The sequence below is a fragment of the Protopterus annectens genome, chromosome 1.part1, assembly GCF_019279795.1.
Source record: "Protopterus annectens isolate FY-2018-M chromosome 1.part1, PAN1.0, whole genome shotgun sequence".
NCBI classification, from domain to species: Eukaryota; Metazoa; Chordata; order Ceratodontiformes; family Protopteridae; genus Protopterus; species Protopterus annectens.
Window position 1 is genome coordinate 724,159,627 of NC_056726.1, and position 27,320 is coordinate 724,186,946.

The 27,320-nt window shown below is 39.9% G+C and overlaps 1 protein-coding gene across 1 annotated transcript in view; it reads left to right on the plus strand.

Moving 5' to 3' along the window:
- GALT (galactose-1-phosphate uridylyltransferase) overlaps positions 1-27,320 on the plus strand; it is a 1,193,614-nt gene that overhangs the window by 182,783 nt on the left and 983,511 nt on the right. The window lies entirely within an intron of this gene.

Below are 27,320 nucleotides of genomic sequence, written 5' to 3' on the forward strand. Positions count from 1 at the left end.
AACTACATGACTTTCAATAGCAATTTTATCTGCAGAAGTCAGGTAGTAGGCATGGCCAATGGCTGTTGGCAGTTTGCCACAACAGTGATATATTGGGGAGAGCATTCATATCTTTTCCTCGACTATTGATTTCAACATAAACATATTTGGGTACAGTACACAGTTGATGACATGTTTTGTTTGATTTTATTGGATTGGTGGTTTGATAATTCATTCATTGATTCATTGATAAAGACCACCCTCCCACCTTTGGGATTTACCCTATCTATTGTATTATATTATTATAATTATCTTGATATGAGATTGGAGAAGGATAAACTCAACCATTGTTTTAAAAGCATAGATAGTATAGGATTCCAACTATTCTAATATTGCATGCATCATACCAGCTGTCATCCTCAGCATCAAAAGTGATTAGAGAAATTGGTGAGCGTGAGAGAAGTGTGATGGCATGAATGATGGATTTTGCAGCATGAATGCAATCTATTAGAAAAATGTTTTTGAATAGGGTTATATGCAACATTATCCAATATCTAAATCACCAAGGAACAATTTATTCCAATTTTTTTTTATTCATTTATTTTTTTTGAACAGAATTCACAATTCAAACAAGTTGAATGTAACCAGTAAAAAGTAATTCAGAGTCAATATAATTCATTCAATCATAAATATCAATAATTCTGTCATACCAGACCAGTTTTTTGTAAGTGTCATACCAGACCAGTTTTCATATTATATTGATTCATCTAACATTAAAATCAAAATTAATAAAACATGGGCCATAATTTTAAAAAAATTAAAAGAAAAAAAAACAACTAAGTTAAAAATGTGTAAAAATATTTAAAATATTTTTATAAGGAAAAATATAAACAACATATGTTTCTAGGATTAAAGGCATGTTCAAATGTGGTCTTCTGGCATTTCAAATGCTTGCAAATTTACATAGTAAATTCCATAAATATCAATATCAATGTATATCACCTTAATTGAACTAACACAAATTACATAGATATATAATGTTTTAATTTTGTCAAATTTTTAACTTTTATAAGACAATTCAAACAACGAAATATAAGGAGCATTGTAATGCAATCAAAAAAAAAGATCCTAATGTTTAGCCAAACACATAAGCAGAGAATATTAGACATTAGAGGAGGCCCTTGGTTGTTGCTAGAGTTTAGAGATGAGAAAATGGCAAACCATGTCACAAATGCCAAGCTTTCCCAGGATATGTAACAATCTTTAATACATATGATGTTTTGTAATTTAACCCCACACTTTACACATTTTATATATTTGATAATCTATTTTATATATTTGGTCAAATTAAGATACATTTTAAAGCAATAGCACTTTAATGATTAATTAAGGTCTTGTTAACTGTTTTGTCTGAAGAAGGCTTGGAATAGTCCGAGCGAAAAGCGCTACATTAAACAGTTTTAATATTTTAGTTGTTTTGGAAGTTTTTGTCGGTGTACCTGATCATAATTCTTTGTAGTGTATGGAGCTTTATCTTCTCCATGTAGTACCAGTTTATAAAAATAAATGTGTAGTAACAGTGCTGGCATTCAGACAGTTTGGAGAAACAGTGCCTCTCTTAAAAAAAAAAAAGGCTTTAAAAGCAGTTAGACATTTTATTTTGCCTCACTTTAAGAATGGCAGGACAAGGTATCTATCATCATTTAAAACTGTTTTAGATTCTGGCACTTTTTTTTTTTTTTTCTGTCAGCAAAAACTGACTTGTTAATTCAGCTCAAGACCCAGTTATAGTAAGCTTTTGTTAAGCACCCCTAAAGACTGCTAAGTACCTTTCTGATGTCAAAATGAATCCTAACTGGCTGCCTTTTTTTTCCTATTTGGGGGGCATAATCGGTGTTCTATGCGCTACAAAGCTTTAGTACATGAAGTACAGTGACTGTGTGCACTACAAATGAGAAGGCGATAGCCTTATTATAGCATGGTACTTAGTATAAACCTTGCTATTATAACTGAGAACCTTGTGTTACCAAATAGACTGCAGCCAATATACAACTGCCTCATGTTGCCATACGGCTAGCAGTCAGAAGTGAAGTGCACTTCTAGTCACCAAGTAACTTTAGGCACTTTGCACTCCAGTAGTTCTTTTTCAACTACTATTACATAATACACGATGGCAGCTAAAACTCTGCGTGTTTTAGTAAAGATTTTGACCAGGTCAACATCACTGCATTTCAAACTTGCGTTTAAAATGGATGCAAGAAATTTACCGGTCAAGCTTTGCTTTAAAGGTGTAGTTATTGAAACAGTCTTATTGAGCACATTCCGATCAAGTTAGGATCAGAGACCTGTTCATAATTCTCTTTGTTATAGATAGATTTTTACATATGAGCCTGGCTATAATAAGATTATTATTTTTAATTCATGTTGGGGCCATAACTGGAGCACTCCTTGCTAACAATATCTGCCACTGTAGCCTTAATTATATTGCTGGGACTGTGACATTTGGGATGTGCCTGCTGAAATTAATGTGTTTTAACTTGCAAATGAGACAGGCTCTTCCATATTCTTGCTTCTGAGGAGGTTCTGTTTGAGCAGGATTTTTAGTCCATTCTTGAGACCTGCAAAAAAGGACAAATGTATAGAAACCACTGTGGGGAGGTCTCTGACACCCTTAGCTTCATTCTCTACTTTCTGACCTGACAGAAAAATCATTTTAAATCGAGTTGCTGGCTACTGAGACTTGTCTGCATATATCAACTGGACACAAGCTGATTTAAGTATATTTTCTGCAGTTATTTAAGATTTGAGTCAGTAAATATTGTGTGTATTTGATTCACTAAATATTGTCGGTCTCTCTGCAGTTAGTCCCCCCCCCCATTTCTAGCTGTGGTGTTAATCTTGGTGGCTTTGGAATTGCCCGCCCCTGCTGTAAATCTCTTTTGCACACTCCTCCTGGACCCATCTCATTTGCTCACTCAACTGAGTACAGTGAGATTATATTTTGATTTTGGATACTCCTACCAGTCCCATCTCCTCTGCAGTGTACAGAGACAGCACTTGGGAAGGGCATTCCCCTATAGTATCTTAATCTGCTCTGATTCCTCCGTCTCAAAAAAAAAAATTTTGCACTTCATCTGCCTTACTGTATTTGTGTTTCTTCCTACTTTATTACCTTATTTTGCTTTTGCCTCTTCTTAAAAGTGCTGCCTTTATTACTGCTTGTTAGTAGCCTGATTAAATTGTAACAGTTATTCTAAGGCCCTTGGTTTAAGCACTTGGGCTTCCAACCAGTTGTTTTACATTAAGAAGGTCTGTGGTCTGCACTGTTGTGGCAGGACTGGTAGCATACATCCTTCTAAGTTGGGAACTGCTGATTGAAGGCTCAGTGTCTGTTATTCTAAAAGTGTATTTGTTCTGGGTTAAGAACTTGGGCTTCAGGCCAGTTATTTTACATTAAGAAGGTTTGTGGTCCGCACTCTTGTGGAAGGAGAGGCTAAATTCTGCCCTTCCGAGCTGGGAATTTCTTGTTAAAGGCTTATTGCGCATGCTTACTTGAACTGTTTCTTTCTGAAATCGGTACGCCTTGTTTGCTGTAGCATAGACTAGATTCAGGCCGGCTGGATCTAGCTTTGTTTGTGTAACTTGTGCACTGATCCAGGCCATCTTTTTTTGGAGAAGGTTTCTCTGAACCGTAGTGGCAGGACTGTGCAGTTAGAACTTGTCTGATTGAATACTGCTGGAACAGGGTTCAGTTGTAAGCTTTTTAACTGGTTAATTGGGTAAAGTGTTTTGATTGTATCTGCTCTATTTTCTGAAAAAAAAAAAAAAAAAAAAAAAATATATATATATATATATATATATACTTGTTTCTCGCCTTTCTGAATTAGTATGGTCCAGTTTTCATGTTATTGCTGAATCCAGGGCTGTGTTAAAGGTTTCTGTGTTGCCATACCTTACTTGGATAGAAGGAAGTTTCTCTGTTCACCTGTGAAAGAGGGGAGCTTGAGCAGGCTATCTGTCCCTGGAGGAGTGGTTTCAGCCCAGAAGTTAGTAGTTTATTGGCCATTTTGGGTTCATTTCTATCTCTTTCACTTCCGTGCTATAAAAACCTCTGCACAGTTTTTACGCATGTATTCCGCTCAGCAAGTGCCTTCCAGGTGTTCTGCAGGGTTTACAGAAGCAGAGAGACAAAAGAGTGACTTTGGAGTGATTAACTATCACTTTTCTACTTTTCGTGCTGTCTTAACTAATTCCGCCTAAAATGCCAGTTTTTTTAGCGAATCTGTGATTTAAAAAGTTTGTTATTGTATACAACTCCATACAGCTCCTCTTGGTGTCCTGCAGAGTGATACAGGCAACAGAGAGACTTTTCCAGATTTAAGTATTTTTTTTCTCTTTTTTTGCTCCAACTGCCTTTTCCCGCCTAAAAAGCAGATTTCTAACTGATCTGTGCTTTAAAAAGTTTAAATGGCATTTGCATTCTGCTTTTTATAGTTTTTGCACTTGTTTTATATCAATTTAAGTCGTTTTGTATTGTATAACTGTTGTAGGCAACACACTAAAGTGTGCTAGCCTGTTTATAGCATTTACAGTGTTTTCTGTGTGTTTTTCTGCTGTTTCTTGAAAAAAAACAAAAAAAATTCTCTTTTCCCTCTTTTGCTGAACTAGATTAGTCCAGATTTCAGGTTTTGCTGAATTCCGGACTGTGTTCGCAGTAGTGGTGCTGCGGTAGCATTGTCGCCTCACAGCAAGACGTTGTCGCGTTCGACTCTCAGCTAGAGCGTCTTCTGTGTGGAGGCATGCGTGAATGGGCGTGCCTTCGTTGAAGGTTGTGTGTCAGGGCTGGTAACTGGGCATGTAAAATCCACTACCAAACATTAGCAGACCGGAGTTCCGCTGTGGCGACCCCTAACCGGGATAAGCCGAAAGGCACAACAACTTAACTATGTTGTGGCTAGTACATCGGTATAGTTTCCTGTGTTGCCCATATCCTTACTTGGATAGGGGGAAGCTTATCTGTTCACCAGTGAGAGTGGGGAGCTTTGAGCAGCCTATCTGTCCCTGGAGGGGTGGTCCCAGCCCTGAAACTAGTAGCTTATTGGCCGTTTTGGGTCAATTCCTATCTCTTTCAGTTTCCCAGCTTTAAAACCCGCATTTGCGCGGTTTTGCACGATTTTGCGCATAGTGCAGCATCGGGCAGCACCGCTTAAACGGGTTTAAACTATTCCCTGCTCCACGAAGTCTGCTCTTCACTTTTTCCCTTAGAACTGTTCTAAATATCAAAGTAAGCACTCTATTTTCATTCTAAAGCCCTGCAGTTGCTCCTATAAGTAATCTTATAAGTAAGCACTAATAAACTAAAGCACTACACCCTCTTATACTCCCTTTAAGTACTTGGCTCCCTATTGGTCCTTTTTGATCAGTCAAAAAGTAGTTCCTTATACTATTCTGGCATGTCCAAAAGTCAGTTTCGGGTTACTCTCCAGTCCAGCTGGTGAATCTGGGAATCTTGACGCAATGTTAACAACTGCCTTATGTACACAGACCACCCTCTTCTCCTCCCAACAAGCTCAAATATATGTGACAGATGCAACTATATAGCCAAACTGGAGGCTAAGCTCTCTCAACCCAGTACTGGCGCAATATATTTATATGTTTTATAAGTGTTTTTATGTGTATTTTTATGTGTATTTCTAATAATAATTAATATGTCCTTTTTGACCCTCTTGTCTTTTTAATGGAATTGGTGTAATTTCATCTGAAAGACATGTGACATGAAAATGATGTTTTATTGGTGTATTACATATATTTAAGTGATTTGAATTTTCTTTATTCTGTTAAAGTCTGATGAAGCGTTCTAAGTGATGTGAAAGCGCTTACTTATTTGAATAAAAGGATTTTATTTTCTACTTTCGTTTATCTGGTTTGCTTCGATAGTTGTGGTGTATCTACCTCTCTTTTTTGGACTGTCTCTTGCTTTTTGTGAGGTGATACCTTACCCTGTACTTGTTCTTCATTTGTGAGTTATTGCTATTTTGTTCATCTCAGGGACATGACAGAAGGAACCAGCAATGCATCTAATGGATTTTCTGAACCCAGGCCATTGGGTCTTAATAATGTGCTCTCAGTGGGTATGAATCCTTTGTTAAAATTGTCTTATGCCGAGTTAGCTAAAGCAGCTCTTATACATAAGGATACTGATTGGCATGTGGATACTCTACAGTTAATGAGAAAACTGGAGGATGTGTTGAGCAGAATTAAAAATGCTCAATGGCAAAAAAGACATATGGAGGCATGTATTAAGTTTAAAGTTATTCCTAGAGGTCTTCGTTTATTGAAAATGCCTACTTTTGGATCCATGTATCCTGAACTGCTGTCTAAATGGCAACAATTGAATCTGGATACCAGTTACGCATATATGAAGTTATTAATTGAACAGTATACTGCTATAGAGATTGAGCTTCAGCATGAGGCTCTTGCGTTAGAGAAGAGATGGACTGCTGTCCTCACTGAACTGCAAAGGGTAGACTTTTACGCAGATATAGCCACTACAATGCAAGCACTAGATAATAAATTTCTACTAGCAAAGAAGAAGTTAGAGAGAGACTGTTTGGATTTCTCGAGGGGGAATGTTTTCTCCTGGCCGAGGGAATCCACCAGGGCATCTCATGCTGCTACACGCGCCAGTATTCCTACACCTTCTGCTGTGTGCAAGGACCTTTCTGCTCCTACCACTTCCGCGCTGACGTCTTCACTTCCGGCTGATGCGTTGAATATGGAACCACGCTCCGATGTGCACTCCTCTGTGTCTGGTGATGAGAAACCAGTCATTGCTTCAGAACAAGTGGTACGCAAGAAAACTACAGCGATAGCAGGTCATTGCTCACTTTTTGGAGATAATGACACCACATCTCTTCACTTTCCACTCCCTTTTTGTCCGGATCTAAGGCAGAATTGGAGTCCACAACCAGGAACCAGGAAGAGGAAAATATCTGGAGGGCCACTCGAGTTTCAGAAGAAATCTCTGAAACCAGTGACAAGGACTTAATTGTTAATTTGTCTAATTATACGCTGTTGGACAGTGAGAGAAAGATACTTAACAAAGGTCTGTCTTTTATTCCCTCACAAGGAGTCGATGTAAGTAACTTAATAGTAGACATTAAATGTTTCACCAGAAATGTTGCACTTGGATTGCAGTTTGGTAGTAATGATCAATGCAGACACCAGGGTTTTTAAAAAACATTCAACATATACTCCGGTACTACATCCTCTGCTTGATAGTTTTGAAAAAGCTTGTAGTAATGATTTTTGAAACGTTTTGAGGGTAATGGAGCTAAACCAGACTTTTATAATGTTACTAGAGATGAAAAGTTAGCTCTACAGAATTTACAGAAAAGTCCTGACATAGTAATTAGACCAGCTGACAAGGGGGGAGCTATGGTACTACTAGATACCAGCTATTATAATAGTACTATGCTAGAGATGCTCTCAGATGAGACAACTTATAGAAAATTGAATAAGTTTGAGTTAGATAGACTAATCAAAACAGTACATGCAGACTTATATGACATGCTGATGTGTGGGATTATTGATAATGATTTATATAGGTATTTTTTAATTGAGAAACCTGTGATACCAACGATTAGAGGCCTTCCTAAAATACATAAGACCATGGTCAATCCTCCACTTAGACCGATAGTGCCAGGTAGAGGCTGGTTAACAGAAACTATGTAAATTTATTTAGAGAAGAATCTGAGACCTATAGTAGACTCTACAGAATCTATACTATGTGATACCAAACAGTTTTTGGAGACCTTAGCACCCTTTAATGTTGGTAATAGTATAGGAGAATTAGACTATATGGTGACACTGGATGTTGTATCCCTATTTACTTGCATACCCAATGATGTAGGGTTAGATTTTTTAAGGTTGCATTTGATTAGTAATGGGTTGAACAACAGTCAGATTATGAGAATCATGATGCTATTGGAAATGATTCTCCGCTATAATGTGTTTACTTTTGGTAGTGAATATTATCTTCAGACCAAAGGTGTAGCCATGGGCACTTCGTGTGCCAATTCTTATGCTAACCTTGTGTTAGCGTATTGGGAGAGTGCCTATATACTGGAACATCTGAGTTTCTCTAGATATATTAAATATTATAAACGTTTTGTTGATGATGTTTTCCTGATTTGGGGAGGGGCTCTGGAAAGCTTAGAAGATTTTGTTACCTATATTAATGGAACTACCACATTTCTTACACTAACTAGCACGGTCTCACAGAATAAAATAGATTTTTTAGATGTCACACTTAGTAAATGTGATGGTGTTTTTGAGACAGAAGTATATAAGAAACCATGTAGGAGGAATGCTATCCTTCACAGGAGTAGCATGCATCCGCCACATATACACTAGAATATTGTCAGAAATCAAATAAAATGTTATTCCCACATAACTAGTGATGATCAAGTTTTTTCTGAAGCAGTTGTATCCATAGAACGTGACTTTATGGATAGAGGTTATCGTAGTAGTGATTTTCACTTGGTAGATGTCATGGAACGAGAACAGACGTGATTACCCTATATTAAAAGGAATGACAATATATATAAGCGACCCATTGAGAAGAAAGGAGATAGAAGAAGGGTTATTCCTTTTACTAATAATAACACCTCCATTGTCGATATTATTATTAGACATTGGAACATCTTGCAACTGGATTATATTAAGGTATTGGTTGGAGAAAAAATGGCCTTTAGTTATAAGAATACTAAGTCCCTCAAACGTTTGCTTTGTTATGATAAGATGCCTAGGAATAAGGTTACCTCCCAGAGAAAGAGTACATATGCCTGCCGCAGTTGTAACCAATGTGGGTATATAATGAATTCTAATATATTTATACATCCTGACACTGGTGTTAGATATGAATTTGATGAATATGCAGATTGTAGGTCTAGGAATGTGATTTATCTGGCTTCATGTAAGAAGTGTCAAAGTTTTTATGTAGGTAAGACAAACAGGACGCTGAGGGAGAGAGTTAGGGAGCATCTCTATGCTATCCATAGGGAAAATGAGGGAAACGCCCTAGCCAAACACACTCTGCAAAATGATACTACACATGCATTCGGATTTATGGTGATAGGACAGCTGTTAGAGACAGAGAGGTTAGGCAATATTGGTAACAATACAGAAAAAACTGAGGCTAGGTGGATAATCAAGCTAGCGGCTGATAAAGGTCATGGTCTCAATGATAAGTTATCATTGAAACCATTTTTATTAGATAGGCCATTTAAACATTAATATATTTATATGGTTATAAGTGTTTTTATGTGTATTTTTATGTGTATTTCTAATAATAATTAATATGTCCTTTTTGACCCTCTTGTCTTTTTAATGGAAATGGTGTAATTTCATCTGAAAGACATGTGACATGAAAATGATGTTTTATTGGTGTATTACATATATTTAAGTGATTTGAATTTTCTTTATTCTGTTAAAGTCTGATGAAGCATTCTAAGTGACGTGAAAGCGCTTACTTATTCGAATAAAAGGATTTTATTTTCTACATTTGTTTATCTGGTTTGCTTCGCTCTTTTTTTGCAATGTTACAACTGCCTTATGTACACAGACCACCCTCTTCTCCTCCCAACAAGCTCAAATATATGTGACAGATGCAACTATATAGCCAAACTGGAGGCTGAGCTCTCTCAACCCAGTACTGGCGCAGTCAGTCAGGAAGAGAAGGTAACCACACACACACACCACAAATCCAGTCTCACATAGACCTATCGCAACAGCAAACCAAACACACAAACACACAAAAACATACCCGGAGGCTCTAAATAAAAATCTGCCCAAGCAGTAGAGACCTCCAAAGCAGACTTCCAAGCAACTGCTACCCCACAACAATACCCACGTATCACATAGTTCACAAAGTCAGTGCGCCACACAGTCACAGCCCTTAAGGCTAAACAACACACCTAATACACTTGTAATAGGTAGCTCTATTATCAGACACACTGATGTCCCACTCACCAGGCTGAACAAGGAGAAGGTCACTGTAAGCTGCCTGTCGGGTGCCAGGATCCGCCACATAACACAAGCACTCAGGTCACTCCAAAGCAAGTACAAATATGACTCCGTCATTGTCCATGCTGGTGTGAATGACCTGAGACGTACCTCCCTGGACTACATGAAAAGAGACGTAGAGGAGCTCTCTGATCATGTAGCCCAGGCCGGTATGACCCTGACTTTGAGTAGCATCTTACCCTCACCAAGAATGATGCCACAGTATAAAGACAAAATGATCAATTTTAACAATTGGCTAAAGTATTGGTGTCATTCAAAGGGGATCCAGTGTCTGTCAGCCTGGGATGACATGCTCGACAAGCCACGTTGCTTCGCTAGGGACGGCTTGCACCTGTCACCCCTGGGCTTTTGAATACTGGCTAAAGCTCTTGCCACCCTCATAGTGCCTTTTTTAGGCAAGGCTCAAAAGGCAAACCCACCTCCATAGACAACACAAGGAAAAAGAAACTAAGGGTAATGCTGCTCAATGCCAGAAGTCTAAACCTCAAGATGCATGCACTCGAGGCTCTCCTCAGTATGGAGAATATCGCTATCTGTGCAGTAACAGAAACCTGGTTTAAGGCTCCCGAGAGCACCCCAGCACTACCAGGTTATACCTCATACCATGCTTTTCGGTCCCAAAACTCGGACCGAACCACAAAAGGAGGGAGAGTATCCATATTCATCAAAGATACCCACATCTCCAGGTTAGTGGCACTGATCGAAGCATCGGAGACCATCCATGTGCAAATAACAGTGGGCAAAACTGCCTTTCAGTTTGTAACCTGCTACAGACCACCCTCCCAAACTCAGGAACCCCACTCGGCTTTCCTGAGAACACTGGAGAATATGAAGGTCTCTCTAAACACCATCATATTGGGTGACTTCAACTACCCAAACATAGACTGGGAGCACTACTCAAGCCCCAACACCCTCGCCCAATGGTTCCTAGAATTTATAAACTCAAATGCTATGGAACAACTGGTCACCACTCCCACAAGAGGGGAAAATATATTGGACCTGATCATCACCAACATGGGGACTCTATGTTCCATACCAGAGGTATACCCATCATTGGTAAGATCTGACCATAAATTAATCTCACTGGACATCCATATCCCGTCCCCACCTCCAGCCAAGGAAACCATGGTGAAGAACTTCTCAAAAGCAAACTTTACACTTCTCAAAACCGAAGTGGAATCCTTCAAAGCCCCCGGGCCAGTGGAAAATACGGCCCAAACCACAGAATCCTTTACAAACGCATTCTATGGACACCTACAGGAATGCATGGATCGTGCTATCCCACAAAAAACCAAGACACACTCCTCCAAAGGCAGGAGACCTGTCTTGTGGACCCCAGCCATAAATAAGCTATACAACAGAAGGAGGAAGCTACTACATGATAGAGCAAAATCCCAAAAAGGGAAGGCATCTCTGATCAGTACTAGCAAGAAACTACGATCCCTCATAAAATCATCTAAGGCCAGCTTCGAAAGAAAAATTGCACAAGATCATAAAGATAATCCCAAGGCCTTTAGTTATGTCAGGAACCTGGGTGGCAACTCCCAGATATGCTCTGAGTTAGTGCAAAATGACAAAAAATGCACTGAACCCACAGACATTGCCAACATCCTGGCAGACAGGTTCAGTGCAAACTTCTCCCCCCCTTCTCCCCCCAAAAGAGCAAATGTCTATCCCAACAGAGTGTAGCCTCCCTGACATCACAGATGCACAAGTGAGAGCTGTCCTCTCCAAAGCAAAAAACACAGCATCAATGGGACCGGACGGTGTTCCATGCTGCATCTTACATGAGCTCCAAGAAGAACTGAACCCTCACATAAAGTCACTGTTCAATCTCAGCCTTACTACAAGATATGTACTCAAGGAATGGTGTACAGCAACAGTGGTCCCACTCCACAAAGGTGGTGCCACAACGGACCCCGGAAACTATCGCCCTATAAGCCTGACTAGTCTGGTCTGCAAAGCTATGGAGCGTATCATCATGGAACTCATAAACAAAGACATTGGGAACCTCCAAACACTGGATCCTACCCAATTCGGCTTTGTTAAGGGCAGATCTTGCCTCTTGAACCTGGTCAACTTCTTTGAAACAGTCACCAAGGCCATAGATGAAGAGAAGGTAGTCCACACAGCCTACCTGGACGTTGCAAAAGCCTTCGACACAATACCCCACTCGGGCATCATAAATAAGCTCACCAGCTTAAATATCAACCCCTATGTCACAAGATGGGTTGCAAACTGGCTCAGGGATAGAACCCACATAGTCAGAATTGCAGGTGCCATGTCAGACTCTAACTAGTTACAAGTGGCATCCCACAGGGCTCAGTCCTGGGGTCTCTCTTGTTTGGTATATATTTCTCTGAGGTACAGGCTAACACGGGAGAACTATGGCTGACCAAGTTCACAGATGACTGCAAACTGGGTGCCATAATCGACTCGCCGACTGACACAAGCATCCTCCAAAAGGGTCTCACAGAGACGGATAACTGGTGCCAGAGCCATAGCCTAAAGCTAAATGCCAAAAAGTGCATAGTCATCCCCTTTGGGAAAAACAAAGTGCCCACAAATTACCACATAGGCGGTAATCCATTAAGTACGGAAGAAGTACCCAAGTAGATAGCAATCTCTCCTTTTACAATCACATTGCCAAAATGGTTAGAAAGACCTTCTATATAGCCCACCTTATCACAAAAGGTTCACATCTAGATCAAGAGAGGTCATTGTGCCCCTCTATTCATCACTCAACAGGCCCATAATTGAATACAATGCCCCATTTGGGATGTACCTTACCCAACACCTGCAGCAACTGGAAAGACCCCAAAAGTACCTCACCAAGAGGATCAATGAACTCAAACAGATGGCCTACGCAGTTAGGCTAAAGAAACTCCAGCTCTACTCAGTTGCTTGCCGCCTACTCGGAGGTGATCTGTGCCTGATGTATAAAGCCATGTCCAAACCAGAATTAATGGACATGCTCCACCTCAGGAAATCCAAATCACTTAGAGCCACATGCTCCAGGGACTTAAACATCAGCACAGAAATAAATAGGACATGCTGGAGGGACAGATTCATATCCCAGAGGCTCCCCTCACTCTGGAACAAAATCCCAATCCATGTTAGGCAGAGCCCCTCAATGATCCTCTCCAAGAGAAATCTTGACGAGTGGATGGGAGATTATAGGTTTACCCCTGGGATCTCTTCTGTGTCCCTACTAGACAGAGGCACAGTAAACTAACCTTAAAAGGGACATGTTCTGTGACCTACTATACTGAGGCACAGTCAACTAATCTAAAAGGGTGGCGAAAGCCAAACACACTCTGGCTAGGCTTATAAATGCCCTAGGGCAGATAGCCTAGTATCAACCTATGAACCTAAAATGAGAGCTACCTTTTCCTCTTAGAAAATAAGACTGACAAGGCATCAGCTAGCTTTGCCCTTTCCACAGCTCCTGCCAAGTGTCCTAGAAAGATGTTTCTGCAGCTGCTCCACATCTGTCCTGATTGCCTTTAGGACTTTAGATACTGCAGAATGCTAGGTCTCCAAGCATTCCCTGGTTTGGAAAAACATTACCATGTTCTGATGGGTTCTAGACATGAACTCCGACAACTGAGTCTCTAAACACTTGCATTGTCTGCCATCAAGATTTCCTTCGGTGTGCCATTTAGTCTCAGTGGAACTCCAGGAACAGTTTCAGACTCCAATAATTAAAAGGGCTGGAAGACTTGCTCTTTATTTGGAAAGGGGAAGGTGATTTTATTCCCACCTTTTCCATGTTTCAGAGAGGATGGGGTTACATTTCGGTACTAATCTCAATTACATATCTAGTGCTTTGGGCTGTTAATGGTGACTATTTAAATGGACATGCTTCTGTACCTATAAGGAGCTTGGGTGCTATCGGCAAACATTGTCATATCACTATTTAGGAGACAGAAGATTATTTTTGCTTGCTCTGAGATGGCACCACTTAGAATACAAAGTGCTGCTGTTTGGTCTGCCATCTGTGCAGAGATGGTTTACTAAAGTTGTTGTCATAATGCACTGCTAATGTTACCATCAGTGGACTCCCTGGTAGTGGGCCTTTTTTTCTCTCATGGTTAGTCTGAAAGACCCCAGCAAATCAAGTCTTGGCATTCTGCATGTGGAAGTAGTGGTTGGTGAAAGCTTGAATGCACCAGTGCTTATTGGACCCTTTGCAGCAGCTATCTTCACTGCCCATGTGCATGTCTTCCCATTGTTGTTCTTCAGTTGATGGGTGGGTGTTAGTGGTTGCTGAGTTATCACTTCCCTCGCAGACGTTGCTAAAGATACTGGTCTCCTGTTTAACTCTGTAGGGATGGAGAGTTGTCACCAGTTTTGCTGTTGGGCTTCCTGTCCTGCCATTGGGCTTGTCACCGATCCTGATGACATCTTTAATTACTGAGGTTGGGAACCCAGTTGGGTTCCCCAAAGAAAGATTTGCACATAAATCTGCTTTAGTTGACACTGGCTATTTTTACTCGTTTTGCTCTGGAAAGGGAGTAGAGATCCAAGCTGCTTCTGCTGTAATCTGTCAACCAGGCTGTGGTATGGTATGTAAATAAACCTACTGTCATGCTTTTGGTCCCCTGTTGACTCTGGCAGTGGATTATCATGTGGGGAATCGCCCTCAGAGCTGGGCACATCCTGGAAGACTTTCCACAGCTGCAACTTCAGTCCTCACTTTGAGATAAGGATCAACTAGGCTTGCTTCAGAAGGAGAATACATTTTTTTCTCCACTTCTATTTGGCTCAACAGGGCTGAGGATTTTCCAACATAAAGATTCCTGTACACCTTTCTGTCCTTTCCTGTGATACCTTGCCTTCTAACAAACTTTTTAAAAATCAGACGTCATTAGCACCTAAGAGGGGTGTGGGTCCAGGCTCTCAAGTTCTAGCAGTGCCAAAATCCATCCCATTGCAGTCCAGAGGGGTCCCCTCAGTTGAGGCAAAAATGGCTTCAGCTATGAGCCTTGCAGCTTCCCTAATGTCACTGGACCTTGTAGTAATGGTCCTGAATACCACTGAAATGGCCATAAAGCCTTACACTCATCATATTTATTCTGGTTACCAATTTAGTGGAAAAAGCATTCTCTCTTGCCTGAAGCGGTTTGCAGGTGATTCTTGTAATTTTGGACATCTTTTTGACCTGACTTGGGTTATTATATGGGCAGGGTACAGTTTCCGCTATTTTGAGGCATCAGAACCTTGTGAATAGTACTGTGGCTTATCACAGGCTTTGCATCACATACCACTGAAGAACCTGTCTTCTTGGATCTTGAACTTCATAACTTGACAGGTTTGCATGTCCCTAATTCAAAGTGGCTGGCTCAGTAGACCTAAGGTCCTTGCTTAGAAAATGCTGCTTGGCTTTGAATGCCATCTACAGTTGAAGCTGTTGGAATTTTGTGCTGTGATATCTCTGGCTATCAAAAATTAAAATAAAATAGTGTAGTAGGCAGAAAAGGTGTATTAACAACTTTAATATACTTAAAACAAAAAGCAGAGGTAAAAGATGAGTGCTTTCTTACTTCCAAGTACTACTTCAGATCTAATTAAAACAGTAAAAATTCCATTTATAATCTAATGCTTTAAGCCATGTGGCTTCAGTAATGGTTTAATTGGTATAAACTCATTTAACCCTTTCCCTCTTGTTGCTTGCAGGATATTCATCCATTTTATTTCCAGGCATTCAGTATGTGTTCTGATGTCACCACCCCTTAACTTAAACCAACTTCATATATTTCTAATACCATGAACTTAAAGCAATGGTTGCTACCAGCTACAGCTTAGAAAGAGCATTCTTCTGGTCTAACATATTTATACTATATACATGCTCCGTGATTCTATCACATAAACATCAATTTGTCTTGCCAACGTAGAAAGCGGTTTTAATTAGATCTGAAGAAGTACTTGGAAGTACGAACGTGCTCATCTTTTACCTCTGCTTTTTGTTTTAAGTATATTAAAGTTGTTAATTTGCCTTTTCTGCATAGTAGTCTATTTTATTTTGATATTTTGTATATACTTTTCTGCTCTTCTGTTTATTTTGTATTTTATATTTCAAAAATTAGTTTTATTTTCTATTTTCAGAGATATGTTTGCCTGTTGCTTGAGCATGTCAATGGTTTACATATCAAGCTGGGAGAGAGCACCCAACTCCAGTACCTCCCATGTATTTTCAGTCACTCAATTTGGATCTTGTGCCTAACTTTCAACATGAAACTATTGCCATGTGTGATGTCTAAAACACTGAAATCCTCAGTGATATTTTCCAGATCATTAGTCAGGTGTCAGGACCCACTACGCTATACGTGTCTTGCTTAAACAAAGAACATAACCTGAAACACTGCCACAAGTGCCATCCTTCCACACCACCATCCACAATCCCACAGTAGTAGGAATGTAAAGTATGTGATCTAGCTAATCTATTCCAGGACAGTGGCCATAGAGGATGCTCAGTGCAGGAACCAGCAGGTGTGTTTGTCATGAAGTCCCAGGCCTGTGCAGGAGCTAGCTTGAAAAGGTGAGTGAATCAGAGACTGGGCACAAGTTACATCTGTTAAATCTGTCCATGAGGTGACCTCAGGACTCCCTGCAAGTCATAAATTGCTTCTAGATTAGTAATTTGTCAGATTTGCAGCTACAAGGAGAGGAGAGTTTGAGATGTACACCCTTGGCTACTAGAGTGACTTTGTGTCATGGACTGTTGCTACTGCCTGTCCAGTGTTAGCACATTCAGTACATGCTTGTACTGGTCCTGTTAAAGCACAGCTGTCCCTTGAGTGCACCAGCCTAGACACAAAGATTGGACATAGGACTAATAAGAGTGTGCTGGGGCCTAGTTGTTCAGCCACAGTTCTAACACAGCACATGCTTGACTTTCATGTACTAAGTGAACAGATGCTGCACATTTTGGAAGTTAGAGATAGGGAAGGATTTTTTTCTCCTAAATTACCCTGGGTAACAGTTTTAGGTTGCAGTAATCCTTGTCTTTTAGACGGACAAGAATAACATCATAACAGACCTCTTATCAGGTGGGGAGCTGCAGGGAAGATTTTTTTGTTTTTTTTTTTATCTTTTTAGAGACATTCAGGATGATGTTCACTATTAACTATTCCACTGTCTTCCCTTAGAATTGTCATAACCTGATTCTGTGAAAGAAAAACGAGCACCTTTGGGTTGTCTGACTTATGGAGTCTGCCCTCAGATGTTATTTTTTACAGTCTGAAACCATCTGGTTCTAGTTTAATCTGCTCCTAAAAAGGCTGATGCTCTATACTCGTTTCTCTGTAGATCAGATGGCCATACTAAACTAAGATTCAAGGACCTACTCATTTAAGAGCTCTTCAGTACTATGAGTCCCAGAGACCATAGCACCTTTTCACCTTCCCTTATATGAAGTCTAAGACTTTAACTGTCTTTAGCAAGAGGATTTTCTGTTCTTTTAAATTAAAGCTAGTCACTTACATTTGTGTTGCATTTCCAGGTTCCATTCCTCACTCTTGGATTAGGAGCTGTAAACAGTGAAGGACCTGTTTTTGAGTCTGGGGTTAAGATGAAAAAAGAATGTCCACTGAAAAAGCTGTGGCAACTATCATGTAGTCCGCTATCATTTTGATCATGCCATTGCAGTGTAGTATCTCTGGCTTTCCTCTTTTAAAGATGTGCTAATCCTGGCTATTCTGAATAGCACACTTTTTGTGTTTTATTTAGTTTAGTCACCAGGTAGAATGGTTTCAGCGACAAACTGTGCTATTAAGTACATTGTAGTTGCATGTAAAATTAACATTTTTAAATGGCAACACACAAGAAGGCAGTTAATGTAAGTGAGTATTAACGTTAGGTTAACATAGGAACAATACTTGCAAGCAATTAAGGGGTCTGTAAGATACCTAGCCGTATGTCCCTTTAAGTAGACACACTTAAAATTGATTGCCACCCTCTAAAAGCACTTAATGATTATCTCCAAATTCAAGCAGGGCTATACATGATCACCTTGGCCTATATTTGTGTCTACTCATCCAGTCATCAAAAAACCCTTAAAGGAAGCCAAGGTAGTACTTTGACTAATATTGCGAGCTTACTCCATAGGCTGGGAATATGTTGAATTGGAAACCTCTCTTCAGTAACTCTTGATTTATGGCTGTAGTGTAGGTGCTCATCTCTGGTTTTGCAAAGAAAGCGGGTTCAAAGTAGATTGGGTCTTTCATGACTTGGAAGGCAAGACAGTCACCCTGGAGCACCTAATAGGCTGTAGAGTATAGAGAGAGTTTGTCTAATCTATTGGAATAGATGAAAGATTTAAAGCTTTTTATTTTCTTGGTTAGAAATCTTTGGGGGCATTTCCAGTTGAGTGAATTTTCTGGATTTGTACATACCAAAGGAATGACTGGCCAACTGGGCTAACAAGATGGTTATAAATCTGGTGAAATTTTGTTCCTGATATGTGGAAGTAGCAGATTTTCACTTGGCAGGGGAAACTTCAAAGAAACAAATGGCTAACGTAAAGTTGGATCCTTATAGTATTAAAACATTGCGGTTGAATGATCCAAAGGGAGAGTTGCAAGTTCTAACTGATAACCAGTTAGCTAATGGTGTGTGTGTGTGTGTGTGTGTGTGTGTGTGTGTGTGTGTGTGTGTGTGTGTGTGTGTGTGTGTGTGTAATGGTGTAGTAATCCATATATAGATGTTTCACAGGCTGGATAGGTGCAGTGTGATTGTGTTTGAGCAGCCTCTTTACCTTTTAAAAGAGGCAGCGGTGCTCACAGTTGCTCAGAAGGGGTACAAGTCTGCTTAATTTGACTTTTGTATGGAAGATGATCGTTTTTGGCTGAAGTTTTAAGAGTTCTGATTCTTGGAGTAGGATTTTTTTTTTTTATCATGTCTCCTGAATTTGTTGAAAACACTGTAGAGCTATGGGTTACTGAGGGATCTTTTTACTTGTCTGCACAATCTACACAGCTGCCACCTTGCAGTAATGCTTATGGTGTGGGCTGATGCTGCACTAATTTACACCTTCTCCTAGTTTACCATTTAATTGCATGTCTTCCTTGGTAAAACCAATTTTAGAAATCAAGGCTGTCCTTTCTTATAACCAAAACTATAGCTGCAAAGTTCTAATCTGTGTCCAATAAACTTACTCTTTCTGCTAACAGTTGTCTATTTCCTAATTTAAGTGTATCCTGCTGTGTGGAGTTTGATTCCAGAAACCCTTGTGTGCAGACTGTATGACCAGTGAAGCCACTTAACCAGACCAGTTCTCCTGGGTAACCACTCATAACAGAGAGTTGTGCTTAGTGAGCCTTTGGAAGTTAGCCAAACAAAGTTTGATAGTCTGGAAAGTTTTAGTATAGAACTCTTTTCATTAGTAAATATGTTGTGCTTTGTCTTTTGCAAGTTATTTGTGGTTGCTCTGTCTTATGGATGCCACATCCATGGAATAAATTACGATGTCTTTCCATATCACTGTTGCAGTATTCATTGCAATAGGGATCCGTTGCATAGGGCAGCCTGACATCTGGCCAGTATACCAAAGCCTTTAGGTTGTAATGGGTAAGCCATATGTCACACTTATACTTCCAGTGAACAGTGTGGAGCATATAGGTGACATTCAGACGTACCATTCTCAAAATTTTTTTGCTGCCAGACCGAATGCCATCTACAGTCATCGGTCTGAACACTCATTCGTCTGCTGGTTACCAGGTTGCTTTCAGATGAGTGCCCCAATAGGATCTTTCATTTTTCTTATCACTGTTTTGACTTGTTCTGGTTGTTTTTCATGTCATCAGGAAAGGGGAAATGCCAATCTGAGAGACAGATTCCCCATAAAGATCAGGTATGTCTCACAACCATATGTCTTATACGACTTGCCAAGCTTTCATCCCCAAGCCATTTGTGTAGTCAACTTTCTTCCTTAGCTATTTATCTAGAAAACCAACGACTTAAGCTGTTTGCTAGAGGCACTTGATTTTTGGAGTGCGTTTGTTTATGGTTAATAAACAGCTGTCTGCCTGATCCACAGTCTCGATTATTTGGACCTCTGCAATTTGTGCCCTGGTTTTGTGATTTGGTTTCTGGTACTGGTGGGCACTTGCCTCCTTGATGTCATATACTCCAGGATGGTCTGACACAGACCAACGACTGGTGTATTAGTTACGGTCCCAAACTGAATGCAAAGAAATGCATCATCAGTCCCTTCGGCACATATAATGTCCCTTCACACTATCAAATCAATAACAATACCCTAAGTACCCATGAAGTGGTAAGAGACTAGCGATCACAGGTTGACCGTGCCCTTAACTTTGACCACCACGTGTCTACTGTTGTAAGGAAAGCTTTCCACGTAGATCACGTCATTACTAACGGCATTGCCTCGAAAGCAAAATAAGTCATAACTTCCCCTATACTCCGCACTTATCCGGCCAATAATTGAGTATAATGCCCCATTCATTATGTACCATACTAAGCATCTACAGCAATTGGAGAGACCTCAGAGGTTTCTAACAAAGTAGATCAAGGGCCTTCAGCATTTACATGCTCCCACTAAAATCCCTGTCAACTATACTCCGTATTGTATAGACTTCTTAGGGGAGACTTATGCCTGGCCTACAGAGCACCCCAAGACCCACACCTAATGAACTTACTGCATATCGATAAATCAGATAGGTCTAGGGCTACCCATTCCAGGGACTTAACTATGGCCTGCGACTCAAATAGGACATGCTAGAGGGACCGATTTATCTTCCAGTGACTGCCATATATTTGGAACATGCTACCAATTAATGTGAAACAGAGCACCTTTGTGACTCTCCAAGAGGAACCTCTATGCGTGGATGGGGCACCGAAAATTCTTGTTGGAGGAAAGCGCCCACAACCCTCCTGGACATGGACAGTCATCGCTAAATGCAGTCTTGAGTATTGACTAGTACCTCCTATGGTATTACATTGGGTTGAAATGGCTAGGCTTAAAATGACCTCCAGGTTGATAGCCTAGTAATCTCGTATGATCATTACCGAAGGGCCTAGGGGTGTTCCTTAGATTTTAGTAATGGAAGATGTACTGACTGCAATTATTGAATGTCATCAGGGGTCAGAGCCTCCTAAGGCTTTTAAGGCTGATGTCCCCTTAAAAAAGAAGCAAAAGAATCAGCATAGTTTTCTTCTCCTAAAGATCCTCAGAGTGAATGGCAAAACTTCACTCAATGCCTGTTGAATGCCCTCATGGCTCTAAAGCCTCCACAAGGAGTGTCTATTCCTGCTCCTCCTTGGTCTTCTACTGCTCTTAAGAGGCCTAGGGAGCAAGATTCCTCTGATGATGCAAATTCTGATGAAGAATCCATGATGTCACTCGTCTTGCTTCACAAGTAAAGACGAACAGGTGGGGTAGTTCGTTTATTTGCTTTATGTAGAAACACATCAGGGTGGATGGCAGCAGTACAATATATAAATGAACTGATAAACTGACAGACTACACAGACATGCATGTTTACATCTCAACAGCTTACTACAAAATAGCTCTGATGTGCTCAGTATTTATACACTTTTGCAAGCCCCTAGAAAGCTTCTTAAAGGTATACATGCAAAGATTTGATGTACATCCTCCCTCTTTAATGAATTGCACACGTTATAATGACATTTGTGAAAAAGGCATGCAACTGTACAGACAATAAGAAATCGACACAATGCTTATGTCCAAGTTGCCGTGTATGTGGAACATGGTCTGGAAATGCGACCTGATCTAGTGTATAGCAATCAGAACTGGGTTTAGCAACAGGGACAGTCATTGGTTAACAAACAGATTCTGGAATTTTGGGATTCTTCTCAGAAACAGGGATATTTACTGGATTGTCCTCTGGAACTGGAACACTGGATAACTCACTCTGATAGTCTTTCTCGCAGGTATGATACTGCAATAAAGGCATGGACACCAGGATCAAATGTTTCTGATTCCACCTAAATTCTGCTCCTTGCAGTTCCACAATATATGATCCTGGCTCTGGACATGCACTTTTCACAACTCCAATCTGATTGAAATGTTTGGACGTCTGCATCCTCATCATCTCCCTTCATGTAATGGATTGAGCAGTTTGCTGGTCTTATCATAATAGGACTTCTGGGATAAGTGCTTCTTCAACAGATTTGCTTTTACTGTCCTGTTCTTGACAAATGGAACCAACAGTTTGCTACTAATTGGTATCGTGGTTCTGGTTTGTCTTGATAGAAGTCTCTGTGCAGGTGAACTAATATGTTTATCACGAGGAACATTTCTGAGATTCATGAGATTCAAGAAAACATCACTATTGTCTTATTTCAACTTCTCTAGTAATTGTTTCACACTTTGAAGTGAATGTTATTTCAAACCATTTGACTGCAGATGGTTAGAGCTACTCGTAACATGAGTAATGTCCCACTCTTCAGCAAATATTTTGAACTGTTGGCTTGTAAACTGTGTACAATTATTAGAAATAACTTTGTGTGGACTTGACCATGGTAGTCCAGGAATCTGGTTTAACTGAAGTGGTTCTTTCTGAAGATACAGCTTAGTACTGTTACATACAGAACAAGATGAAAGTGCTCTCTCAATGTCCTGTGACATAAAAGGCCAAAGTACTAATCCTCTCACCCTTTCTTTGATAGTTTGTTCCTGAGTGGCCACAATGCAAAATAGTAATATACTCTTGCTGCATGACTTTGGGTTTAGGACCTTTCATGATGATACCATTATCAAACAAAATCTCATATCTGTAAGGAAAATAAGGTTCCAGGTCTACTGGTAAGCAAGATAGTTTTGACAGACATTCTCAAATGATAAAGTGGTTGAGCTTCTGAAGAACTGGATCTGAGGCTGTATAACTTCTAAGCTCAAGATGTGTGGAAGAATAATTTCTCACTTCCATGACTTCAAAGTCAAGTTTCTTGTTTTCATGCTGTTTAGTGGTATTTCTGGGTGACCTGGATAATGTATCAGCACGATAAAGAAGTTGGCCTTTCATGTAGACAAGATTGAAATTATAATTTTGCAATGAGCGTCATGCATTGGAATCTTGCAGGAGCTGTTGGCCTTTCATGTAGACAAGATTGAAATTATAATTTTGCAATGAGCGTCATGCATTGGAATCTTGCAGGAGCTGTATGCAGAGTCTTTCTCAACATAGTAACTAGAGGTTTGTGATCTGTTTTGATCTGGATAGGTCTACCATAAATATAATCATGGCACTTCGAACATGCAAACACAATCTCCATCTGTGCATACTGTACCTCAGTTTGGGTTAGAGTTCTGGGTGCATAGGCTACTGGTCTACTGTCTTGAAGAATGACTGTACCAAGACCAAATTTTGAAGCATCACAAGAAAGAGTAACTGGTTTGTGAACATCAGTCTCTGAGAGTTGGTGGACTGGCAGTTCTCTGTTTCAGGACATAAAATGCTCTTTGGTGTTGCTCTAACCATGACCAGGATGCATCTTTGCATGTCAGCACTCTGAGCAGTGCTGAAAGTTGGCTCAAGTCTGGAATGAACTTGCCTTGGTAGTTAACCATGCCAAGAAAATGTTGTAGGGCTTGAACATTGTCTGGAGCTGGGAACTCGAGAATTGCAGTTTGCTTGGAAGGATCTGGTCATAAATCAGAACTGGTAAATGACTAACACAAGTAACTTCTCATGGCCTGAATTTGCACTTCTGAGGACTCAGCTTAAGATTCACTTGATGTGCCTTTTCCAGAACTTTCCTGAGGTTTCTGTCATGCTCAGCTTCACCATTACCTCCTACTAGAATATCATCTACTATAATTAGTGCACGGATACGCAGAAAAAAATTGCTCCATTGCACGCTGGAAGACTTCACTGGCAGAATTATCCCAAATGGCATTCTGAAAAATCTGTACCTGCTAAAAGGAGTACAGAAAGTAGTTAGCAATGAAGATTTTCGGTCTAGCAAAATTTGCCAAAATGAACTTGTTGCATCCAAGACAGAAAAAACAGTGGCATTTGGCATGAGAGCAGCGACTTCAACTGTGCACATTGGATGATGAGGTCTTTTTAGTGCTTTGTTCAAATCTCGTGGATCAATACATATTCTGATATCATCTGAGCTTTTCTTATGAGCTGTGATCATGGAAGATACCCATTCAGTAGGATCATCTACTGGAGAAATTGCACTTTGTTGCACCATTTTATCTAGCTCAGCTTTAACTCTGTTGTGCATAGCTAGTGGAACTTTCCTTGCTGGTCTGACAACTGGACTGACCTCTGGGACTAACTTCGTGTCTATATTAAATCTGCCTCTTCATTGACACGTAATCAGTGTAGTCACTAAATCGCGAACATTCACAAAAGTGATTTCTTTCCCTGGGAAAGAAATTGCTTGCCCTCAAACACAAACACAATACTGAAAACAAAGTGGGGGGCTGTGCCCCCCCCCCCACACACCCTTAACTAAATATACCAACTCCGAGATTGCACTACAGTGGAGAAAATGGCAGACTAACTGGGATAGCAAAGTGATTTCTTTCCCAGGGAAACAAATTGCTGATGTGAACATTCGCGGTTTAGTGACTTTGCTGATTGTCAATGAAGAGGCGTTCGATGGAATGCCTCTTCATGAAGTTAGGGGTCTATATCATAGCCTTGGAGTACACAGCCTGGAGTTGTCTTTGAAAAGAACAGCATAGGTAGTGGAAATAGACTGGGCAAAATTAGAATTTCAAGCTTACGTGGTGGACTTCCTTATTAAATGAAAGCAGTCTCATTTTCAAACTGTTTCTGAGGACTAATAATGACTGAACATACCTTCTGACCAACATAAAATTGCAAGTCATAACTGTTCCCAGCAGAGTAACATGAGAGCACTACTGAACCTTCAGTTTGAATTTCTTCACCACCATAAGCAACAAGCTTCACACACTTTACCAAATCAGGCTTCTCACCAGCACATACTTTAGCAAATGTTTCTGCTGACATAACATTGCACTTTGAACCTGTGTCAGCTTTGAGCTCTGTGGGTTTTCCATTTATTCGAACAGTACAAAATACTTAATTCTTTGCCCATAAATCTACTGCATTGACTGTTTCATTAAGCACTGACACACCAATATAAAAAGTAGGGTCACAGCTTTCTAATTGATCAACTTCTCTCTTGGAATGTTCTCTATTAATAAAAGAATGTCTGTTTTGATTTGCAAAATCTTTTGAAATGATTCCACTTTTTAAATATGTGGCATTGCTGACCAAAAGCTAAGCACTTCTCTTTTAGACTCATGCTTTCCACCACAGTTATGACAATTATTAATGAAACTGGGTAGGGGCCCATTCTGTGAGTTTGCTGAGTGTTGTGCTTCACTGAGACTGTGTGTACTCTGGAATTTGCTAGAAAGCTATGGGGTTTCCCAGTAAGTGTTACAGGGGTTACAGGTGCTGCCATGTGCTTGGGCTTGTTTCTTTTAACCATGTGCTGCATACTATCACCATTGGCCTTAGAAGTTACTGGAAGCATGCATTTCTCATTTGTAAGTATATTTGTGTGCTTTTCTGTAAGCTGATACGTCTGACAAATCTCAGTGGCCTTATTCAAAGTTAAATCACTTTCACAAAGCAAAATCTTTCTCACAGCATCATCTTTAATACCACACAGGTCTGTCTTTTATCAACTCATCCCTTATATCAACAAATCTGCACGTTTTATCTTTGTTTCTTAAATCAGTTATATATGCTGCAAAAGTTTCACCAGGCTTTTGATCTCTTGTGTAAAATAAGTTCCTTTCCATTGTAATATTTATTTGGAGGTTGCACATCTGTCTAAATTTACGTTTTAAGCACTCGGGGTCTTCCCTTGATGCAGCTGGTACCACTATATGATGGCTTTCCCCCTCTCCTACAAATACAGCAGGTGCATACACAAATGGATGCTGTCTTTCTATGACGTCTGAACCAGCTAAATTAAACAGAATAATTGCCTTTGAACAGTCATTTTTATCAGCAAATGCAGCTTGTATAAAAATATCTTACACTTGCTCATACACTCCCCAATTGTTTGCAATATTATCAAATACAAGAGGTCCTGGTATTTGAAATCTGCCGTGCCAACAAATTGTGTCCAAACGCACTGAAAATATCGCCTTTGTAATTATATACGAACATGCACGCACAGCCAGTAATTGTAATAATCAAATGCACAATAAACTCTTCAAAATACTGTACTTTGAGAAATATGATGTGAAATAACTGTACTGTAACACTGCACAAATTTGCGAACACTTCATGCACTTTGGATATCTCGAATAGCATTTAATTAATGTGAAAAAGTAGTTCATAGTGAAAAAATGTGGTAGTTTTCCTTATTTTGTACATTTTATGTGATTCAGACTTTATTTCAAACATTTTCCTTCTAATATTTTTATCAAGATGTGGCAGTTTCGGACATTTCATTTAAATAAAAATTCATTTAGCGTGTTCTGAATGCTTCGTTTTATATTTTGCTAATAAGAAATCATTTAAGTAAGCTTTGATACCTGAAATTCATTTCTAACCTGTTTTTATGAGTTATACATGCAAAAGGGATGAGTCACTCCTCTATATTCCTCCACCTTTAACGGAGTGCCCTCGGTCCTGAATCAGGATCCCTTTCTTGTCACCATGTCGCTCTTTTTGCTTCACAAGTAAAGATGAACAGGTGGGGTGGTTTGTTTATCTGCTTTATTATGTAGAAACACATCAGGATGGGTAGCAGCAGTAATAAATATAAACAAACTAATTAGCTGACAGACTACACAGACAAGCATGCTTACATCTCAACAGCTTACTACAAAATGGCAGTCAGGCTCGCATGTGCTCTGTATTTATACAGTTGTACAAGCCCCTAGAAAGCTTCTTAAAGGTATACATACATATTGATCTACACCTGACATATTCTTCTCAGATTTCTTCTCCCTTAGATTATGGCTATGAGGAAGAAGAGTCTATCAGTCCTGACTCTCCTTTTGAGGAAATTTCTTTTGGTGACACTATTTCACAAATGATGGATTTTTTTTTTAAATGGGATTCATTGTGTTCAAGTGTCTGATGTTCAGAAGAGGTATTATGAGCTTCTGCAAATGGAGTCTCCTAAGCCTTCTGCTGTTCCTACTATTCTTGATGTCTTACTGGAAGTCTTTTCCATTGTTTGTCTGGATCCTGAGTCCCAGTCCCCTGCCTCCAAAAAACCTTATATCTTTTATAAAGTGCCTAGTGACTGTAAGTTTCTTT